The sequence below is a fragment of the Rhipicephalus microplus genome, chromosome 3, assembly GCF_043290135.1.
Source record: "Rhipicephalus microplus isolate Deutch F79 chromosome 3, USDA_Rmic, whole genome shotgun sequence".
NCBI lineage: Eukaryota > Metazoa > Arthropoda > Arachnida > Ixodida > Ixodidae > Rhipicephalus > Rhipicephalus microplus.
This window is the reverse complement of record NC_134702.1, coordinates 32,545,537-32,562,246: the sequence shown is the minus strand read 5'-3', so window position 1 is coordinate 32,562,246 and position 16,710 is coordinate 32,545,537. Positions and strand designations below refer to the sequence as shown.

At 43.7% G+C, this 16,710-nt stretch overlaps 1 long non-coding RNA gene across 1 annotated transcript; it reads left to right on the top strand.

Annotated features, from left to right (window-relative positions):
* The first annotated feature begins 807 nt into the window (after nucleotides 1-807).
* LOC142802756 (uncharacterized) lies at nucleotides 808-15,909 on the top strand. The gene is made up of 3 exons (XR_012893982.1): nucleotides 808-988; nucleotides 7,463-7,570; nucleotides 15,779-15,909. It is a non-coding gene; the product is annotated as an uncharacterized LOC142802756 (long non-coding RNA).
* The last annotated feature ends 801 nt before the right edge of the window (nucleotides 15,910-16,710 follow it).

The window sequence follows — 16,710 nt, the reverse complement described above, 5'->3', positions numbered from 1 at the left end:
TTGAAATTGCTTTAGCAAATATATCGTTTACAGTACTGAAAGTAAGCTCATGGGTCAATAATCTTAAAATATTTTACACCCCCATGAGTACTTGAGTAACGTTGGCATTTCCCCAGCTCACTGGCGATTGGTGTTTTGAGCCATTGAGAATAGTATGGCGTATGCTTTTTCCATACGAAATACCTTCCACCTCATCTTCTCACTCAGAGGTTGAACAAAACTCACGATTTACATGCGTAAGTACCAACAAAATTAGGATGAACGTGGACGTACGCGATATGCCCCGAGTAAAAGCGGCTGGCTGCAGCATAACTGTCTTATGGCGACGCAATGCTTCCAAGACTGCTGATACCTCGCGCTATTCTAATATATGTTTTCTAGTCTATGAACCCTACGTAAAAGAATTTGTTGCACTGAGCAGATTTTGGAGTTACCTGGTTGATGTGATCCATCATAGAGCATCCTTTTAGATGCGGAGCATCTAATACTCGAGGCTTGTAGTGCGGCGCCGTCCGCAAGCTTCCTCCTCCTTCTTCCACCATCTGTGCATCCCTTCCTCCTCTACACACCGCGCGCGCTTTACTCCTCCACCATCTGTGCATCCTTCCTCCTCTACACACCGCGTGCGATTCTCCTCTTCACGAACATTCGCTAGCTGTATAATGTAGCGCGCATGCGCCGTCACGCTTCGAGAACATCGGCAGCTGACGCGCGCGCATGCGCCATCGCGCTTCGAGAACATCGGCAGCTGACGCGCGCGCATGCGCCGTTGCGCTTCTCCCCCTTTTCGAACATTCGACAGCTGACAGTGCATGCGCCGTCGCGCTGTATATATACTCAAGGTCGGCACTCGCTCGCTCAGTTGCCGCTCGTCGGTTGGTTTGTACGGCGCGTCGACGTCCAAGGTCGCGGTGAAATGAATTCCAACGAATCCACAAACACAATGATCGACGTCCCTTCGACCAGCGCCGCCCTTTCGCATACGTGTGTACGTGTTCACTCATTTAACACCCCCTCCTACAACCACGTTAACCAATTTAGCCATCGACCCAAGTAAGTCGCAATTTAACACCCCATTTCACAACCACGTTAACCAATTTAGCCATCGAACCAAGTAAGTCGCACTTTAGCACCCCGTTAACCAATTATATGCTCCGCATCCTCCTCAGTGTTCCCCCGAGGGAAGCTGCGGGCAATTTTATTTGAAACCGGCTTACTCCCTGGAAGGAAGCAAGCCTGTTTCAGGAAGGAATTAAAATCAGTATGATAGGTTGATTAGTGGTTTGCGAAAAATTTTAGCGCGGTTCATGCAATGAATGCAAGAGAGAAAGAAAATCAGTCAGCTGGTGGACTGTACATTCTCCTTGCCACGGGGGCGACCCTCAATACAGACGAACGTACTTCTTTTTTTTAAGGCCTGGTGAGTCAAGTTATTGTCTTCAACAACACAGGTCGTCTGTGAGTCTCCCTGTGACGCAGAATGATGCGCCGTACAATTGTAGCCTCATTCTAGATATCTGTGCTTAGTCGGTTACTTCTATAGTTAGAAAGCCGCTGTGAAGCTATGTACTTGTGAATTCTAATGAAAAAAAAATATGATGAGAAGTCACATTGCGTTTATCTTTCATTATAAGTACCTATGCCAATGACGTCATCAACTAAGATGCACGCGACCAAATGTCGACGTCTATTGTATCGGGCAAAGCGGTAGAGTAATGGAGAAATGACCTGCCATGTGCCTTACGCCGTTCGACAGCGCTTTCTTTTTCTTTTCTTTCTTTCTTTCTTTCTTTCTTTCTTTCTTTCTTTCTTTCTTTCTTTCTTTCTTTCTTTCTTTCTTGCCTGCTTTTTTCTTTCTTTCTTTTTATTGCTGTCATTCGTGGCGTGCAGTGTGGAATATTGATCCAGACAATTAGGGCAGTGAGTCATCCACAGATGAATCATACACATACAGTAAAAATACACGCAGCAGCGCTAAAATTGTCGACCACCTGTGCAGTAGCTGCTGTAGCGCTGGATTAAAAAAAAAACTTGGAAGGAGGCTCTTCATTGTCTAAACGCTGTTGAGGCGATGCTGGGTAGCACATCTCTTCACAGTTATAAAATAATACGGGGAAAGAAGGCTAACGCTTAAACTGTGCATATATAAAGATTACGGACTCCTAAGGGTTACTTGCTAAAATTAGGGGAGTCGGTGTGGTGGAGTGAATGTGGAACTCGGCAAAGATGCCAGGGAACACCACGATCACACTGCCTCATAGCTGCATACATATCGCTTTAAATAAATATTCCGTTTCAATTTCAAAAGATGTGACCGCTTGGAATCCGTACCAGGTCATGTCGCAAAGGTTCGCTAATCCAGTTATGCTTCGTATGTAAATTATACCATTGTATTTAAGAAAAAATGCCACCCCTAAATCTATCTGACAAAGTGTGGGTGGCACAGGTAGCCACTATTATACTCTACAGTACCACAATATTGCCGCTTCCAGCTGGAAATACCGATTCATGCCTCGATGTAACTAAATCTTAAGCCCCAGCTCAAGGGTCAGTTACTGTTGAATAAGGTAATTTGAAGAATACTGACACCTTTCATTAGACATGACGAATCTCTGAATTTGACAAAAAGTGAAATTTCACTTCAACAAATTTCAAGGGCCCTTAGAAAAAGGCTTGTTAAAATGAAAGTTCACTTATCTCCCATTGTGGTGCTGCGGCCCGTTATCACAAATTGAAGGAAGCTTCAGGTTTTAAAGGGAATTTCCATCCATTTGCATGTTTGTTAAACATGTTGCGAAGAGCGCAATAATATTTTCCTGCACTTGCGCCATTAGCACTACAGTGGTCATGAATTGGGTCACTGTGTCCAATATCTCACGAATTTTTGCCAGCACAGCACTCTGCGGGGCCGCAATTGACGTTAGTTTCTCTATGCACACATGACTTCGTTATCTATTTCTTTTTTACTACCTTATTACCCTTTCGCCCATGGAGGAACGAAAAACTTAGGAGAGGCCCTGAAGTCACTCGTTGTGAAGCCGTGGTGATGCCGGAAGTCGGCCATATTGACTGGGCAAATTCTCCTCCCTTGATTACATCCGAATGTAAAGCAAAAAACGCGACTCTCTCTCCGGCCCGGAAAGAACGTGGGCTGCGCAGCGTGCGTGTCGTGACGATCCGAAACCAATGTAACGGGGCTCAACCCTCTGGGCCAGCACGACACCTTTCGCGAAATCATTTCGTGTGAGTATTAACAGCGAGTAACAGCTCACCGACAGCGAAGCAAGTACAAGAGAACGCGCGCTAGGTGCACTGACAACGGCGAGTGTTTTCACGTCATTAATTCAGCAACTGTACGGACAACACGATCGGTCGTGCGTCTTCTGCTAAGGTTGCATTCAACCACGTGGCTGACGCAGTGCAGGGCCACTGTGCCCGTATTCCGCGTGAAACTCAGCGGCGTCACCATTCTGCGACCGCGGTGACCTTGAGCACGGTGCAAGTGACACTTGAACGCGGTTGCTCTAACGCTGAGATTACAATGCTGCAGGTGCGAGTATAACAAGCGGAACGGAAACGGTGTTTTAATACGCACATGAAAGTTGATACTGTACACATACTCAACACGAAGCTACGTATGTGCACATGGTCCTCATTGCGTCTTGCTGGGCACAACAGTCTCCTCCGTTGTCACAAGCAGGAGCACTGCACAACCGTCACTGACCTGCAAAGCGTTCGTCGTCGTTCCACTTCGTCATGGGGCCCAACGCAATTTCACTGAACACATCAAATGCTTCATTCGCATCATCCGCCACCCGAAACATGGATATGCGCTAGTTCTATGCACTGTTGGGGGCCCCGTGGCGGCCGAAAGCTTTTGTAAACGTTGCTATGAGTACAGTAATTGCCAGGAGAACACTGCGTAACCAATAATGCGGCGCAGAGCACGGGTATTGTCCGTCACGACTCAGCACGAGATCTGCGGAGGCGCACATGCCACCGCCAGCTACGGCCGCTCACTGCGCAACACGTAAACATAGCAACTCCGCCATTGTGCTCAGTGAATGTGGCCGCCAAGATGTCACTTCGTCCCCACTTTTCACGTAGCGCGTCGGCTGGGCATGCCCTCTCCTATCTTTCCTTCCTCCGTGCTCTTGCCCCATATAACATAGCAAACTGGACGTAGTCTGTTTAACCTCCATACCTTTCTTATATTTCTACTCTCTCTCTTGGGGCTCACAGTTATTTCATGAAAGTGAAGTACCATGGTCAACGTAAATTTGGGGCCTCCGTGATTAGCTCCGGTGACGCGTCTTCAGTAGAGCGGATCGTACAGACCATGGTAAAGCTACGGTACAAAAAGTGAGGTTCTGCTTCTTGGAGTTTCCGATATGACCTGAGAAGCATTGAATAGTGGCACGGAATATGTTCGTATACCTGAAAATTTCTTTAACTGATTACTCTTTTTGTACATACATAAAACATGTATGTATGTATGTATGTATGTATGTATGTATGTATGTATGTATGTATGTATGTATGTATGTATGTATGTATGTATGTATGTATGTATGTATGTATGTATGTATGTATGTATGTATGTATGTATGTATGTATGTATGTATGTATGTATGTATGTATGTATGTATGTATGTATGTATGTATGTATGTATGTATGTATGTATGTATGTATGTATGTATGTATTGTGATCTTACATTTCTAAGTGATTTGATGTGGCCGCTCTGTTCAGGTATAATGTTGCTCTGTGCTCCTTGTTTTATAACGTAATAATACTTTTGCTGCTCAGTCTCACGGTAATGTCTAGTTGAGTTCAGTTTCTACGTAGTTACTTCAGTGCTCATTTCAATAAATTCATTTTCTATGTAGCTTCCGCGCCAAGTACAATACGATTCACGTGTGCGCATTATGTCGGTTGCATGATGCATACATCATTCCTTAGACAATGAATGCATTTAGAGTGTTGTAAAGCTAGTTCATGTTTAACACGTATCTCTTTACTCACGCTACAATTGTTGTAATAATGACAATGTATGAGAACGCTAACTCCATCCTTGACGTGGGCGTTAGTTGTGGGGCGTATATGTAGGTAATTGCGGGTCCTTCACTCACCGTAACACGGCGCACACAGTCAGTCACAGTTGGTTACATCTTGCAGGGTACGCGACATCGCTGGCACAGGTGCTTGTCTCAGTGAGTTTCTTAAAAAAACTTGAGTGCATTCGTCACAAGCTGTGGAGAATGTTGTGAAATCTTGTGAAGTTGTGAAGAAAGCTTCGGTGACATCAAAATGACGTTGCGGAAGAAGAACAACTTAAAAAATAAGGGGCGCGCTATTCGCCGAACCAGCCAATCAGCTGTGACCGAAACCGTCAGTCTACTCAAGGGACACAACGAGAATAACTACCCAGTACTTAAAAATAAATGAAAAGGATGCTGGAAACTGTGACCAGGGCAAGGAGTGTGAGATGGGAGTGGCGTCGGAGGAGATAGGTTTGTGGACATTTGGCACGCTCGCTCGTGAATTGCCATTTTTTTTCTACGAGCTCACCGAGAAAAAGAACAGCGGGATGATGAGAATCGTGGTACGAGCCAGAGGAGGCAGTCGCCAGAATGGAGCTTGGCTTAGAGATGTAACACGCGCTCTCAATTTCTTTCGCTTCTACGGTAAAAGCCTGTTTCGTTCCTCTAATATGAGTCGGGAGTTGTGAAAAATTCGTGACGTTTAGATGACGTTGTTGAAGAACTGGAGACAGAGGGCGCGCTGCTCACCAAGCTCCCACCAATCAGCGGTGGCTGAAATGAAGAGTCCATTATATGTGCACATCGAGAAGAATGAGTGAATCAATACTTTTATTGTGTTGAAAAAGAAGAGCTGCCCCAGTGAAGTGATGCATTTTATGTCCAGATTGTCCATTCGGGTTTAAATAAAGAAAATGGCCACAGCATATCCATTCGACAGGATGGGTGAATGATGATGAGTGAGCGTAGCTCCAGAACTTCGTGACTCTTCCGTGAAAACTTTCCCATTACATCGTCATGGAAGGCGTGAGAATCAGTGTTAGGTTATATAAGAAAGTTTAGTCCTTTTCTTAGGTGAGGACTGGCTTCCATTGTTCCATCGAAATCATGGACTTACGGTTCGTGAAATTCAAGGAGAGAGGTTCTTGTATGGGGATCAAATCCCGGCTGTGGCGGCTGCATTTCCGATGGAGGCGGAAACGTTGTAGGCCCGTGTACTCAGATTTGGGTGCACGTTAAAGAACCCCAGGTGGTCGAAATTTCCGGAGCCCTCCACTACGGCGTCTCTCATAATCATATGGTGGTTTTGGGACGTTAAACCCCACATATCAATCAATCAATCAATCAATCAATCAATCAATCAATCAATCAGAGGTTCTTGTATGGGTTTCAGTTGGACGTTTGTTAATGTTAATGGGCGTCTCTCGGACGTTTGTTAATGTCTATGGACGTCTCTCGGATGGTCGTGGGTTTCAAGTAGCCAAAGTATGTCCACGTGAGAGCCTATCTGCAAGCCATGTGTTGTATAAGCCGATTATTGTTCCTGTCTGCGATATCAACGTTAAAATCACCAGACAGTTCCTGTCTTTCTTTTTCCATTTCTATCTTTCTTTGTTTTCAAATTTTTATACGTAACTTGTGTTATCGTACTTCCTTATAGCCATGTAAGCTATGTCCACACTCAATATCATCACCGAGGCGCGCGAAGAACAGAAGGAAGAAGACTCCTGTTTGGCGCGAGCATGCGCTGAGTATACAGCAGCTAGCTATATGCTATATACGGAGTTCTCTATAGGCCAAATAAAGTTTATTCCACCTTCAGCTGCGCTGCGACAAGTGACGACGACAGTATACGACGGGATACGACAACATACGTCGTTGCGGGCCCACTTGAACTCGAAAACTTCCATGTAAACCACGAAAGGCGCATTTGGGGTGTCTTCCATGCCACACAACGCTACTATGTTCACGCTGATTACGCTCATGATATTTGCGACCTGGAAGTACCGCGTGCCCGGCGATAAAGCAGGCAAAGGTACGCGATATAGACTACTCCACGGGTGGGTCTGAGGGACGTCATATTGTGTTGTTAACCTTTGTGTTTTCCATCTTTAACTATGCATGCTTAACAAACATTGTTACATTAGATGCAGACACATGAAAATGGTTTGGTTGGGACAAACGATGTTCCATGGACCTATTAATTAACATAGCAAGATAAAGCAAAACAACAAGAAAACATCAGATGGACTTATTAATTAACGTTGCAAGATAAAACGAAAACGAAAAGAAAACATTGGCTTAACAGCCCAAAGTGGTGGTGCTCTTATGTCGCAGAGGAAATAGCTTATACATCGCCACTATTGTTGCAGGACAAGAAAACACCATTCTTACTAGCTCTTTTTTTTCTTTATTTTTTAGAGCGTGTGGTACGAACAAAAAGATGACGCGCCTCAGATCGGGATACAGCTAAAGGTTGGACTACGACTGTTTCGAAGAAGCTGCGGTGACATGTTCTGAAGTGCGAAGGTGCGTCTTGTGTGTGTTTTATTTGGTGTGGAAGCTCATACGATTTTGTGAAAAAAGTTTTTTCCCAACAATGGCCGCCGCCGAGCGTTTTCGCAGGCGCCGGGACAGCGTTACATGAGACGTACCCGCGATGCCAGCCCAAGTTAAACTTACTATATGTTCTTCCTTTTGGTTTATTCTTCAACTCACCACTAGTGCTGAAATCTATTTTCTGCGGTGGTGGTTTATTTTTCCTAGTATCGGCCACCAGCACCGGTCTTTGCATTTCGTTCGAGCCACCAAATTCTTGAAACATGCGCTGCCTTCTGAAAAAAAGCGGTGGCATCTTGCATGCCTACGTATTGCAAGAAGCTTTAAAAGTGGCGAAGCTCGCGCCAATTCGTGCTATAGGCTTGAAGCAGTGAAGGTGTACGATTTTGCAGTGTAATCTGGTTGCTTGTAGGTTGTTTCTAGGCTTTAAATGGCTGATGCTTAGTTGTTTCTAAGAGAGAGAGAGAGAGAGAGAGAGAGAGAGAGAGAAAGGAAAGGCCGGGAGGTTAACCAGATATTGGCATCTGGTTTGCCACCCAGTGCCGTGGGCGGGGTAATAGGGGCAAGAAAGAGGGGTAGATAGGAAAAAAAATGCACCGCGCACTCATGTGAAAACGAAAACACACACAGGAAAGGCGTCCTAGCTACAACCGTTCAGTAAGGCCGGTTTCTAAATTGTTTCTAATTTGTTTCTAAATTGTTGCTTGTCTTTATATGGGTGATGGTAAGTTGTCTCTAGGTTGTTGCCAGGCTTTAGATGGGTGATTCTCAGTTATTTCTGAGTGGTTGCTAAGCTTTAGATGATTAAAGCTCTGTTGTTTATAGGTCGGTGCTTGGCTTTAGTTGGGTGATGATCAGTTGTTTCTGGGTTGTTGCTTCACTTTGGATGGGTGATGTTCAGTTGTTTCTAAGTTGTTGCTTGGCTATAAATGGGTGATGGTAAGTTGTTTCTAGGTTGTTCCCGGGCTTTAGATGGGTGATGCTGAGTTGTTTTGAGGTTGTTGCTTTGCTTTAGAAAGGTGATGCCCATTTGTTTCTAGGTTGTTGCCAAGCTTTAGATGGGTGATGCTCAGTTGTTTCTGAGTGGTTTCTACGCTTTAAATGGGGGAAGCTCAGTTGTTTCTAGGTTGGTGATTGGCTTTAGTTGGGTGATGATCAGTTGTTTTTGGGTTGTTGCTTCACTTTGGATGGGTGATGCTGAGTTGTTTCAAATTGTTGCTCGGTTTTAAATGGGTGATGCTAAGTTGTTTCTAGGTTGTTGCTGGGTTTTAGATAAGTGATGCTGAGTTGCTTCTAGGTTGTTGGTTTGCTTTAGATGGGTGATGCCAAGTTGTTTCTAGCTTGTTGCCAAGCTTTCGATGGGTGATGCTCAGTTGTTTCTGCGTGGTTGCTAAGCTTCAGATGGGTGATGCTCAGTTGTTTCTGGGTTGTTGCCTCACTTTGAACGGGTAATGCTCCGTTCTTTCGAAGTTGTTGCTTGGCTTTAAATGGGTGATGCTAAGTTGCTTCTAGGTTGTTGGTTTGCTTTAGATGGGTGATGCCAAGTTGTTTCTAGCTTGTTGCCAAGCTTTCGATGGGTGATGCTCAATTGTTTCTGTTGGTTGCTAAGCTTCAGATGGGTGATGCTCAGTTGTTTCTGGGTTGTTGCTTCACTTTGCATCGGTGATGCTCAGTTGTTTTCAAGTTGTATCTTGGCTTCAAATGGAAGATGCTAAGTTGTTTCTAGGTTGTTGCTTTACTTTAGACGGGTGATGCCAAGTTGTTTCTAGGTAGTTGCCAAGCTTTAGATGGGTGATACTCAGTTGTTTTTGTGAGTGGTTTGTAAGATTTAGATGGGTGAAGCTCAGTTGTTTCTAGGTTGGTGATTGGCTTTTGTTGGGCGATGCTCATTTGTTTCTGGGTTGTTGCTTCACATTGGATGGGTAATGCTCAGTTGTTTCTAAGTTGTTGCTTGGCTTTAAATAGGTAATGCTAAATTGTTTCGAGGTTGTTGCTTTACTTTAGATGGGTGATGCCAAGTTGTTTCTAGGTAGTTGCCAAGCTTTAAATGGGTGATGCTCAGTTGTTTCTGAGTGGTTGCTAAGCTTCAGATGGGTGAAGCTCTGTTGTTTCTAGGTCGATGCTTGGCTTTAGTTGTTTGATGCTCAGCTGTTTCTGGGTTGTTGCTTCACTTTGGATGGGTGATGCTCAGTTGTTTCTAAATCGTTGCTTGGCTTTAAATAGGTGATGCTAAGTTGTTTCCAGGCTGTTGCTGGGCTTTAGATAGGTGATACTGAGTTGTTTTTAGGTTGTTGCTTTACTTTAGAAGGGTGATGCCCAGTTGTTTTTTTGGCTGTTGCTTAGCTTTCGCTAGGTGATGCTAGGTGCTTTTTTCAGGATGCTTCTCAGCGCACACAGGTTCTAGTTAAACTACAGACAGTCACAGAATGTCCTAGGAACGACCTAGAAGCAACTTAGAAACTACCTGCATCACCTAGCTAGGGCATAGAAACAACCTGAAAGCAACGAGATTAGTCTTCAGAATCGTCTAGTTTCGCTAGTTCAATTTCTTGAGTAGCTTAGCGCGTGCTTTTCCAGTTGTTTTCTTTCAAATAAGGGAGGGGGGGGTTGAACTTACCCTCAAACTAATGACCTGGCTACGCCACTGCTGCCTTTTTCCGCTCAATATTACATCCACAAACTTGACGTTTTGTTCGACATGACGCCTGTATAGCATATTTTTTAAAAGATTTTTCAAAAAAAAAAAACTGGCGCGACCTTGCAGTGGAATACATGACAGCCACGTGGAGAACCTTATCTTGAAGCGTGGTAATTATCTATTTTTTATTAAACTCACTAATATTGGGTGATTTATTGTGCAGCGATCCACGTTAGCGAAGATCAGCGTCTGTTGAAGCCCCTTAGTAAGTAACAGCAAATGATAACAATGATAAGAGTTGTTGCTTATGTGTCAAAACCACGATATGATTATGGGGGGTACCATTTGGAAGGCTCCAAAAGTTTTATCCACTTTCTTTTCTTTAAGGTGCACCTGAGTTTAAGTACGCGGTCCTATAGCTTTCGTGAATGAACAGCGCTGGCAACACTAAGAATTCTTACAAGATACGCACCTACTTCTGTTGATTGTATTTGCGTCGCGCTTTATGTAGTAACAGCACTGAACAAGCAAAAACAGGTTATCTTTATCGTTTCGTAAGCTGTGATAATGTTCGATTAATATCGTACAAAAATATCCGGTGTACACAACTTCATTTTGAATTTTTTTACTTTTACAAGTCCACTGAGAAATGCGAAGAGCGCTAAAAGTAGGCGTACATAACCTTTTTTTTTATCATTTCTCTGAATACAGGTGCACATCACAATTTATGAAAGCACTGTAGCTGATGCAGCTGCGAATATAGAGCACATTTTTATTTGGCATTGTTTGCTTTTTGAGCGAAGCGATAGGCCGCGTTCCATGTATGTCATTGTGTCCGTGCGTCAGCAATGATGAACATGAGCGTAGGTTCATTCCGTAGATAATACAATGCCGGACCAATTCGTGGCTGAGGGGAAACAGGTTTCAAGTATTACGTCTAATTAATAATAATAATAATAATAATAATAATAATAATAATAATAATAATAATAATAATAATAATAATAATAATAATAATAATAATAATAATAATAATAATAATAATAATAATAATAATAATAATAATCCATGCAAGAATAATGCTATTCAATTTGTGCTGAACAGTTTTGTTTGAAACGCCTCACCGATGAAACTTGCTCAACTACTCAACAAGGGTGTTTAGACTAAATTCAGCCTAAATTCAGACTAAATTCAGACTAAATATATGGTTGCAAGTGTATTAATGTGTGCTTAGCACAGAAATCACAAAACTACTGCCACTGCCATTTTCAAATGCTGAAAATAAATACATGTAACCTTTTGTAAACAGTAAACGTAAGGGTTTATTCCGTTTGTTAGACACGGTAATGATGAGAACTAACAAACAATGACAAGGACTCGAACCGAGGCCCTTGTCAACAAACAATAATGCCAAGTAAAGTATAGGGGATGTTGTTATAAGTAATTGTAATATGTAAATGAGGAGAAATAAACATGGACGAAATGATAACTTGCCTCTGGCAGGATCCGAACCTGCGACCTCCGAATAATGCGTCCGATGCTCTACAACCGAGCTACGGTGGCGGTCATCCATGGGGGCTGCTGGAAATGTGCACCTAACTGGCCGAGCTTAAACCCCAGAATGCGATTGCGGATATGTCAACTAGAACTGGCAGTTGCGAAATTACTTGTGGCTGCGATTAGTGATGTAATGAATTGCATTTGTGGGCTAGTAATTTAATAATGTTGTTAATTAATTTGGTGAAATAACTTCAGGAACGTTACTGATTCCTTTCTTAATTACGTTTTACTATACTCCATCCTCTCGGCTTCTAATCTGGCAAAAAGAAAATTGGCCCGGAAAGGAGATAACAACGGCTAAGTTAATCTTAGTGCCATACTTCAAGCGGCGGCACGAGGCAGGCCGACAGAAAAGACAGCATCCATACTCGGAGCCTTCAATAACGCTGCTTCGACAATTGTTCAAAGTGATTGCGGAGTAAAATCCTTACTTTGATTGATATGTGGAGTTTAACGTCCCAAAACCACCATATGATTATGAGAGACGCCGTAGTGGAGGGCTCCGGAGATTTCGACCACCTGGGGTTCTTAATATAAACGTGCACCCAAATCGGAGCACACGGGCCTACAACAATTTCGCCTCGATCGCAAAATGCAGTCGCCGCAGCCGAGATTCGATCCCGCGACCTGCGGGTCAGCAGCCGAATACCTTAGCCACTAGACCACCGCGGCGGGGCATAAAATCCATACTTTTCAATCGTGATACTAATGTCATCCAGCAACTTTCGGCTGGCTGTAGATTGTAATGAGATTAATTACAAGTCGAGGAAATATAGAAATGTAATTAGTAATGTAGTCTAACTACATTTTATCAATAATTGCTTGATCTGTGCTGCCAACCAAGGTATATGTGTCAACTTTTGGATTGCATGCATCGCGGCGCACAACTATGCTGACTTGAATCAACCTTAACGAAATTACACATACGACAACTCAGTTCCAATCAGCTGTTAAGTCCGTGTCCAGAAGTATGAAAAAACTCTCGTGAGCCCAGTGGCATCGCTGGGCGTTTTTAAACAAATGAATCTTGCTCTTCAGCGCAACGCCACTGAACATGCGCGGTTTCTCAGCTTGTTCGAAGCTTTAAAAAACAAGCAAAACACTTCACGAACGCTTGAGCGTCGCCTACGAGAGTTTGATTGATATGTGGGGTTTAACGTCCCAAAACCACTATATGATTATGAGAGACGCCGTAGTGGAGGGCTCCGGAAATTTCGACCACCTGGGGTTCTTTAACGTGCACCCAAATCTGAGCACACGGGCCTACAACATTTCCGCCTCCATCGGAAATGCAGCCGCCGCAGCCGGGATTCGCCTACGAGAGTAGAACACGATATCGTAATCGGGCCTGGTGCGGATCGCTTTCTCATTCGCTAGCCATGTTTACCTTATCAGTGGACTTTTCAACCGTGTCTGAGAAGATTTCCGTCGTTTAAAACATCCAACGATGCGCACCTGCTGCAAGTGTACAGTAGTGAAGTAGCACTACCCTATGAATAATCTCATTTCGAATTAGTCAGATACTCGCTTCGTGTTCGTAAGGCGTTACACTCACTTAATCTACTACAAACTTTGTTGGAGCTGTTACTGATGATAAGGATTAGTCATGCTTGTGAGCCTCGTTGCGAGTGGAATTTTATAGAGACACAGAGATAGAAAGAGAAAGAGAGAGAGAATTTGGCGCTGGTCTGTTTGAGCTACAGTTTGCTCTGGCCTGCTACTCTACACTGGGGTAGGGTGATTGGGGAGCGAAAGAGGGATGAATGACGATAGTAAGGTAGAGAAACGATAACATGTTCTTGTTAGGCTGGGTTAACACCACAGGCGTGCATCCTGTCCAGTGGCGTCTAAGAATGCAACGACGGCTCCTATCACCACATTTGTGCTGCTGGCGTCAGGCCAAGGACCTTACACAACCTCACCGGTCAACTGGTTGACTAATGCATCGTCCAATCGAAGGCATCGGTTGCTGGCGTTCACTTGCATATGCTGGACAGTCGCAAAATATATGTCCGAGCGTTTCTGGCAACTGAAAGTATCCACAATCGGGACCTGTGTCATTACAGCCAATCAAGTGGGTGCAACGGCTTGTGTAAGTTACAACGAGGCGAATGCAGTGGATAATGCATGAGATCCTTCGCCTTAACTTCAGAGGCATACGGAACTTCATTCCCGGGTCCCATTTGTGCAGCTTCTTGTGCTGGTGTTCTGGTTTGTCCCAGTGCTCTAAGAGAAGTTGCGCATTACGCGTCAAAGTAAGACGTTAGAATCTTGTTGACAAAATGCAACGGACACTTTCGGGGCGTAATTTACAGCTCTTTTTGCTTCAGTGTCCGACTCTTCATTGCCCATTATGCCACAGTGAGTAGGTATCCACTGGAATGTTTATATGAAGCTCATTGTTTGTAGCAATGCCAACGAGTATAACATCGATAAAGTCGATAAAATCAATAAAATATGATATGAACCATGTCTCATGAAGCCACCTACGGATTGAAGAGCAGCTTTGGCATCACACAGTATCGTCCATCTATGAGCGGGCTCTGCGGATATGAAACGTATTGCCTCCCTAATAGCAACAAGTTCTTCGGCAATTGATGTGGTCTTGTGATCTATCTTGAAACGTCGAGCTTTCTTAATTCTATCTCTCGTGCAGGTCAGTTACCCTGAATGACCAGCGGTTATCTTGCCTACGCGCTACGTGCCCAGCCCATGTCCATTTTCTCCCATTGATTTCGACCATCATATCCTTAACGCCGGTTTGTTCCCTGACCCACTCTGCTCTCTTCCTGTCTCTTAAGGTTAGACCTATTGTTTTCTTTTCCATGAGTGAGGAGGAGACATAAAGTTAAGTGGGCAGATGAGATTAGGGAGTTTGCGGGTATAAAGTGGCACAGCAAGCACAGGACCGAGTTGGCTGGCGCAACACGGGAGAGGCCTTTGCCAGGGTTGCCACTGACTTTCGTGAGGCATCCGCCAAACGACGACCCAAATGTCGCCAAAGGTCATCATTTTTCTTCAAATTTCGCCAATAAAGTCGCCACGCTTCATATGTTTGGCGTCACCAGTAATAAAAAATTCTTTATTATATATAGACACGCGGAGTACGGTAACATCCGTGAACCCTAAATCATATTGATGTTTTTCAAAGCCAGTCACATCACCTGCTGCTCGACGGGAGCACAGAGAAAGAGATTGCATGTTCTAGCACAGCTCCTATATGCTAGCGCCTCATAACAAAAGGTTGTCATGGTTTAAGTTGAAGCGAATACAGAATGAAGCAGTCGCTACAAAAAAGAAAAGTATGTGTGGGAACACTTCCTGAATATATAGAGAATTCTATTTCAGTGAAATCATGTATCTGATAATCAAACAACTTAATTACAGAAGGACGGAAATAAGTTCGAAGGTACTGCGTAACCATCGCAATGCCTACACCACACTTTCCGTATGGTCTTCTATGCGCTATAGATTCGCTCCACAGCAGTTTCTGAAGGCTGTCCAAAGAAGGCTGACTTCTTGGCACACCCGAAAAGTCTGATAATAACAAAGTTAAAGTTAAAATTAGGGAATACTACAGCAGTGAAAAAAGTCACGACAGTTGAAGCTGTGGTTGGCACACGAGGCCTAACACTAACTATAGTCACTTCAGTAGCGAAACTTTGGAGACGCCTTAAAGCCCCTGAAAAAAAAAACAAAAACAGTATAACACCACCGCCTCGTGGCACGCGAAGGAGCCCACTGACCTAAATTTTGCTGGGAGGTTGTTGGCGGACACACCAGTGCATGCTTCCAGGATGTAGGTGAATTAGGAGATACATACGAGAAACAAGACATACGTATTAAACTGCGCACAAATTGTGCCTTATAGGGGGGGGGGGTCAAAAATTACAAAAATAGAAAAAAAATGCTGTGCTTATTCTTTTGTAGTAGTAGTAGTAGCAGTAGTAGTAGAAAACATTATTATGTATATATTCCAGACAGGCTAGAACTCCAGTGCCCCGAGGAATATACGAGGAGTCTGTCTGGCAGGGTGGTGCCCCTATTCCAGGGCCCCACTGCACGATCCATCCGTTCAGCTCTGTGGATAAGTCGCAGCTGATGTTCTTTTGTAGACACTGAATATAAAATGCATAACTCGGTGGAGACCTGAGCCTAATAAAGTCGCCCAAAATTCGCCATGTCGCCATTCATCGTGCGTGAACACGTGATTCGAGAACAGTCACCTGTACGTACACTGTGAATCGTGTGCTTGTAGGCATATCTTAGCAATATTCACATACTCGAAAAAAAAAGTAAGTACGCAACGGCACGAGAAATAATGAAGACTTATTTTATACATTCGAAGTGTGATATCCGCGTAAGTGGTACTTCAGTGACTCTGCGCGAAACGGAAATGCTATTTTTTTTACACCATTATAGCCCCAACATGTGCTATTTTCTGACTATTCAGCGAAAATGTGCCTGCCAATCTGACTTTCTTGTACAGTTGTGAATCTGTCGCAAGCCATCATCTTTGTTGTCCTTGATTCTTGTGCGTTTTGTTGCATTGTATTAATCTTGCACAATGTTAGCCATATGTTAGTTGATATATGCCATATGTTGAATTTGATATATATGTTGAATTTGGACTACTTTATATCTTTAGCTATCAAAAAGCAATCAGATGTCTACAAGGCCGTAATGGACTCATAATAAAAGGAATAAACATATGGAATTGAGACGGAAGCCGTGCTCAGCACCAGAACGCGTTGGGGTGCTTTTTACGTATAATCATAACATTTAACATGGAATTCATCAAATGTTAATGTTGCTATTAACATGTGGACACCACACAATGCCATTAAGGGACCACTTTGTGTCTCCCGTTGTAGTGATGTGGTGCGACCAAGTGTCTTGAAGACAGCCTACA